Here is a 6,084-nt window from a genome sequence, read left to right on the forward strand (position 1 = left end):
AAATTCTAAGTATGAAAATAAAAAAATAAAATCAATACAGACTCAAGGATAATTATCTCATTCTTTGTTAAAACCCAATATTATTGTTATTTATTTTTACTCAAATGGTTTCAGCTGTGACTACTGGGATCTCTTTCAGAGCTCCCTGTGTAAATATGGTTTTTATTGGCATTGTTTTATGAAGATTTCATCAATGAGAGTCTAACCTTAATTGAAAGGTCAGAAGAGGCAATTAATTGTATAATTGTTCATAGGAAAATGATTAAATTCTTCTGATTATTCTGTACTATTAGAGATAGCATCTGGTTGGTCCAGATTAGTTTGTAATAGATTACTTCTTATGATAGACATTCTTGCCAATTTGTGAGTCCCTACTTTGTAAAATTTAATTCATATTTTCCATTTCAAGATATATATATTGATTTATACAGTTTTCTACTTTAGCCTCACAGGACTGTCTTTTAACTGACTTTTCCTGAGCTAGTGCACTGAGTAGATAAATGCTTATTTGAAATTCAAAGAAATATATTACTGACAATTACTTAACATTAATTGACGAATTTATGAAAAGCAGAAAATGTCTTTGTATTTTCTAGCAGGGATTGATACCAATATTTTAAAGCATAATTAGGGACTACATAATTAATTTGGTTAGCATTAATTTTGGTAAGTAAAATCATTATTTCCTTTACATAGTGGAATATTAAATGGTGTACTTACAAAACAATTATGCTACAAAGTAATATTTATAAATAAAACATTTAACATAATTTGACAGGAAATTATTTGATAGAATATTTTAAAAAGAATAATAAAAATTCCATGCTCTTACAGAATGTACTCTTGGGACAATATCCTCTTGGAAATAGTGTAAACAATTCTAGGTATAATCAAAATGCATTTCAGACTTGCGAATAGATTCCATTGCCCTTTTCAAAAAAAAAAAATGTAAGTTAATCCTTGTTTAATACCTATCATTTTTTTCCTAAGAAGAAAAAAAGGAAAAACATGCGTATATGTAAAGGAAAGAATGTGTGTGTGTGTGTGTGTGTGAGAGAGAGAAAGAGAGAGAGAGAGAGAGAGAGAAACAGAGACATAGAATATACTGGCCCTTTTATAATGGACTTGTATGGTCTTAATGCCATATAGCTTCTGGGCATTTAGAAGGATTGTTATTTGTGGGATAAAACCATGGTATGGTTGCTACAGGCTATGGACAAAACAAACAGAGAAGTAGTTTAAGTGACGTGGCTAACAACAGAATGACTCTAAGGTGGGCAGAAAATTACAGAGGCAGAGCTCCATTTTCTATACAATTATGAGTGTGTTTTCATGTCTTGATGCTTTGATTATCCACTAGAAACACTAGTAGAAACAGCTGGGACAAGTCAAAATAGTATGAGCATTACGTGAGTCACTACTTACGCTTTCCCTTCTCCGTAGTATTGCCATCTTAATCCAACAAGGGATTGTTTAGTGCTCTGTGGAAATTGTTCATTTCTCCTAATGACTTGGCATGAATCCTTACCTACAGTACCCAGTTATTGCTTTCCTTTCAACCCAATCTTGTCAGCTTTGAAATAAGGCCCAAGAAATGTTTGTCTGTATCTGCCTCAAAGAAATGCTTTTTGTTGTTGTTTTCAGGGGGAAGTGTGATTGCAGTCTCCTGCTACCACAAATCACTTGGTCAAGTTTCTTACGTTTGGGGAAATCACAGAGGTCAACACATTCAGAGTGCAATGGATGAGCCTCGCCCTGGGAAAACCACTTTCCTGATCATGGTAATTCCCCTGCCATGTAAATATTCAGGGAAAATACTTTTAACCTGGCTTAGCTCTTATTAGGCATTTCAAAGTCTTCGAGCCATTTTGTTTGTGGTTGTGATACATGACAAAAGACTGGAAGTAGCAGAGGGACCAAGACGGAAATCTTGCTTCCTAGAAATCTTGGGACTGTCCCAGAGCGGAAACCTTCCGGAGCAGCTGCAGCCCGGACTGTGCAGGTGATCCCCCTGCTATGGATCTATGCCCCAGAGTATATTCCAAGTGCTCCCTTTTCTACAGAGGAAATGACTCAATTTATGACTTTTCACCTCTGTATCACAGCTCCACGTGAATTTGCCCATGATGGTGGCTCCCACAGCTTTCTCAAAAGTCACAGTGTTGAGAGCCATACCGTCCAGACCGACGGTGACACTAACTAGACATCAGACACACAGGAATAAAAACTTTGTATAATTGGGTCATAGAAAATACCCATTATATATTTTACAAAGTAGAATGAAGCAACAAAATCAATTTATTTTCTTGCAGACATTCTCAACAAGCACTTAGGGAGGGACTAATGCCTGTGTATGCGAAGTAATACACAGTAGATACCAGCACCACAGGAGGCCCTCTCGACAAATACATAAACGAGTTTTAAGAATTAACTGGGCAGGCACTTTCTGGTCTTTCTGATTCCCAGCGGTTGGAGCACAATAATTGATTTCCCAGACTCACTGAGTCAAACACGAGGTACAAGGATGAATAAAACATAGTCCTTGACCTCAAGTAGACTGACAAAACATTGTAACAGGAGAAGAATTTTATGATGAATATAAATACAAACATTAGAAGTGTTAGAATACAGTGAAGATAAACTAGTTTTGTTGAGATTTAACACACATTCTTTCACAAAAGACTCAAACCGACCCTGGGAGGGAAGGGACAGTATCCAGTTAGCAAAAGAGAAAATGAAATCCTTCAGTGAATCATTCAGTCTCTCATGGTTAGTAAGTAACAGATTTAGGATTTGAATGTCTGTTGTTTTTTCTTCAGCTCTTAAGCCTGTGTATTTCCATTACATCTACCAGAGAGGAAGATATAGTTGAGTGGGGAGGCGAACACTCCCTCCCTGCAAGATTGCAGGTAAATCAAGAAAGATTATATATTAAAAACGTTTCAAGGGTGAAAGAGGAGTTTAAGACATTGACAAAATGAGGAGTGCTTTCCTTGCAAGGTTCAGAGGCATGTCACACATTTTAGGGAAATCCAGAATATTTTTCTTTCTATGTCTTAGAATAGTTAGAGAGTAAATCCATAATTCAATTTTTTATGCAGATAAGAACCAATAATTTATTATATAAAGAATGAGCTACTTCAAGTAGTTCCCCAAGTAGGAAAAGAATTAAAATAAAATAAAATCATAAATAAAATACCAGATTGCAAAAACATTCTTCTGTTTATTTACAACAACATATGAAAGAGCACTCTGCTTTTAAAGGACTTACTGTCTGTTGTTCATTGTCAGCAGTTAAGAGACGGTTACTTGAAAATACCCTGATGGTAATATTTATCCTTTGTTAAAATTTAACACAACTATAATGTGACCATTTTTCATTGGGCTTGCCCTAGGAAAAATGCCTATGTGTGATGTTTGCCTTTTGGGATAATTTCTTGTCTTTCTTTAAAATAACTTTTTTGAAGTGTCTAGTTTCTTACCCTGCATCAATACTTCGTATCCCATTTAATGACAAAATTAACAACTCACTCATCTCACTGATAAAGATAGATTGACAATTATATAAAGTACTAAGAATTTGAATTCTGCTGCTCTACCAAAGCATTAACAAGTGGGAGATTTTTTCCTCTTTGAAATCTAAGAAAATTTAACATAATACCACGTCAACAAGGTAAATAAGGTATGTAACGATTTAATAGATGTCTAAATAGTATTTACTACAATTTAAAATCAGACCCTAATGGATGCATTTTACAATATAAAATAAAAGAGTTCTCCCTTGCTAAATAGAAAACCAGTATTACAATCAATAGCAACACTTCTGTACACTCTATGTGCATATATATGTCCGAGTGTACAGGTGTGTGCATTTTTAAAAACTGAAGTATAGTTCACACAATGTTACATTCGTTTCAGGTATACAGCATAGTAATTCTACAAATCTGTACATTATGCTAGACGTACCACATCTGTCACCATATGATGCTGTTACAATACCATCGACTATATTCCCTATCCTGTACCTTTTATCCCCATGACTCATCCATACGTAACAGGAAGCCAATATCTTCCACTCTACTTTACCCATTTTTGCCCATCCCTACATCCCCTTCTCTGGCAACCATCATCTTGTTTCTGTATTTATAGATCTATTTCTGCTTTTTGTTTGTTTATTCATTTGCTTTGTTTTTTATATTCCACATATAAGTGAAATCACATGGTTTTTATCTTTCTCTGACTTATTTCACTTAGCATAATATACTCTATCTTGCAAATGGAAAGATCTTATTTTTTTTTATGGCTGAGTAACATTCTAGTGTGTGTATATGTATGTATATCTATATATCTACCATATCTTTCTTTGTCCATACATTTTTTTTTTTTTTTTTTTAGAGAGAGAGAGAGAGCTCAAGCGGGGAGAGGGGGTCAGAAGGATAGCGAGAGAGAGAATCTCAAGCAGGCTCCATACCGAGCATGGAGCCTGACCCAGGGCTTGATCTCATGACCCTGAGATCATGACCTGAGCCAAAATCAAGAGTCAGACATTTAAGTAACTGAGCCACCCAGGTGCCCCTGTCCATTCAGCTTTTAATGGACATTTGGGTTGTTTCCATATCTTGGCTATTGTAAATGTTGCAATGAACATAGGGATGCATATATCTTTTCAAATTAGTGTTTTTATTTTCTTTGGGTAAACATCCAGTGGTCCAGTTACTAGATCATCTGATATTTCTATTTAAAATTTTTTGTTTTTGAGAAATCTCCATACTGTTTTCCACAATGGTTGCATCAATTTACATTCCCACCAGCAGTGCATGAGGGTTTTCTTTTCTCTGCATCTTCACCTACACTTGTTACTTGTCTTTTTATTCTAGCCATTCTGACAGGTGTAAGGTGATATCTCATTGTGGTTTTGATTTGTATTTCCCTGATGATGAGTGATATTGAGCATCTTTTCATGTTCCTGTTTGCCATTTGTATGTCTTCTTTGGAAAAATATCTCTTCATGTCCTCTGCCCATTTTTAATCAGATTATTATTATTGTTGTTGTTATTATTATTTGGTATTGGGTTATATAAGTTCTTTATATATTTTGGATATTAACTTCTTATTGGATATATCATTTGCAAATATCTTCTTCCATTCAGTAGGTTGCCTTTTTGTTTTGTTGATTTGTTTTTCTTCTCCATGTGAAAGCTTTTTATTTTGTTGTAATCCTAATAGTTTATTTTTGTTTATGTTTCCCTTGCCTGAGGAGATATATCTAGAAAAATGGTTCTAGAGCTCATGCCAAAGAAATTATTTCCTATGTTTTCTTCCAGGAGTTTTATGGTTTTAGGTTTCACAGTTAGGTCTTTAATCCATTTTGAGGTTGTGTGGTTTTTTTTTTTTGTATGGTGTAAGAAAATGATTCAGCTTCATTTTTTGCTATCCAGTATTCCCAGCACCATTTATTGAAGAGCTGTCTTTTTCCCAGTGCATATTCTTGCCTCCTTTGTTGTAGATTAATTGACCACATAAGTGTGGGTTTCTGAGCTCTCTCTTCTGTTCTATTGATCTCTGTGTCTATTTTTGTGCCAGTACCATGCTGTTTTGATTACCAGAGCTTGGAGTATATCTTGAAATCTGGGATTGTGATACCTCCAGCTTCATTCTTCTTTTTCAAGACTGCTTGGGTTATTTGGTCCCATACAAATTTTAGTATTATTTTTTTCTAGTTCTTTGAAAATTGTCACTGGTATTTTGATAGGCATTGCACTGAATCTGAGGATCACTTTCGGTAGTATGGATATTTTAATAATGTTAATTTTTTCATTTCATGAGCATGGAATAGGCTTTCCATTTGTTTGTATCATCTTCATTGTCTTTCATCAATGTTTTATAGTTTTCAGAGTCATGTGTATGTATTTTTAAGAGAATAGGGAAATAGCTGTTTTCAGAGTCTTAAAAAGGGAATGGATTAACTTTAAAGTCAGGAATACTTCTGTATTCTTAATAAAACATTTAGATTTCTTAAGAATGCAAATATAAAGACAAATAAATGAGAAGTAAGTATTGATCAAGAGTGTATTTATATATATG

The 6,084-nt window shown here is 34.4% G+C and overlaps 1 non-coding gene across 1 annotated transcript; it reads right to left on the minus strand.

Annotated features, from left to right (window-relative positions):
* Positions 1 to 1,641: 1,641 nt before the first annotated feature.
* Positions 1,642 to 1,805, minus strand: LOC118017216. Its single transcript, XR_004681080.1, has one exon. It is a non-coding gene; the product is annotated as a U1 spliceosomal RNA (small nuclear RNA).
* Positions 1,806 to 6,084: the final 4,279 nt, after the last annotated feature.

Source organism: Mirounga leonina, unplaced genomic scaffold, assembly GCF_011800145.1.
Source record: "Mirounga leonina isolate KUSES-001 unplaced genomic scaffold, KU_Mleo_1.0 Mir_168, whole genome shotgun sequence".
Taxonomy (NCBI): Eukaryota; Metazoa; Chordata; class Mammalia; order Carnivora; family Phocidae; genus Mirounga; species Mirounga leonina.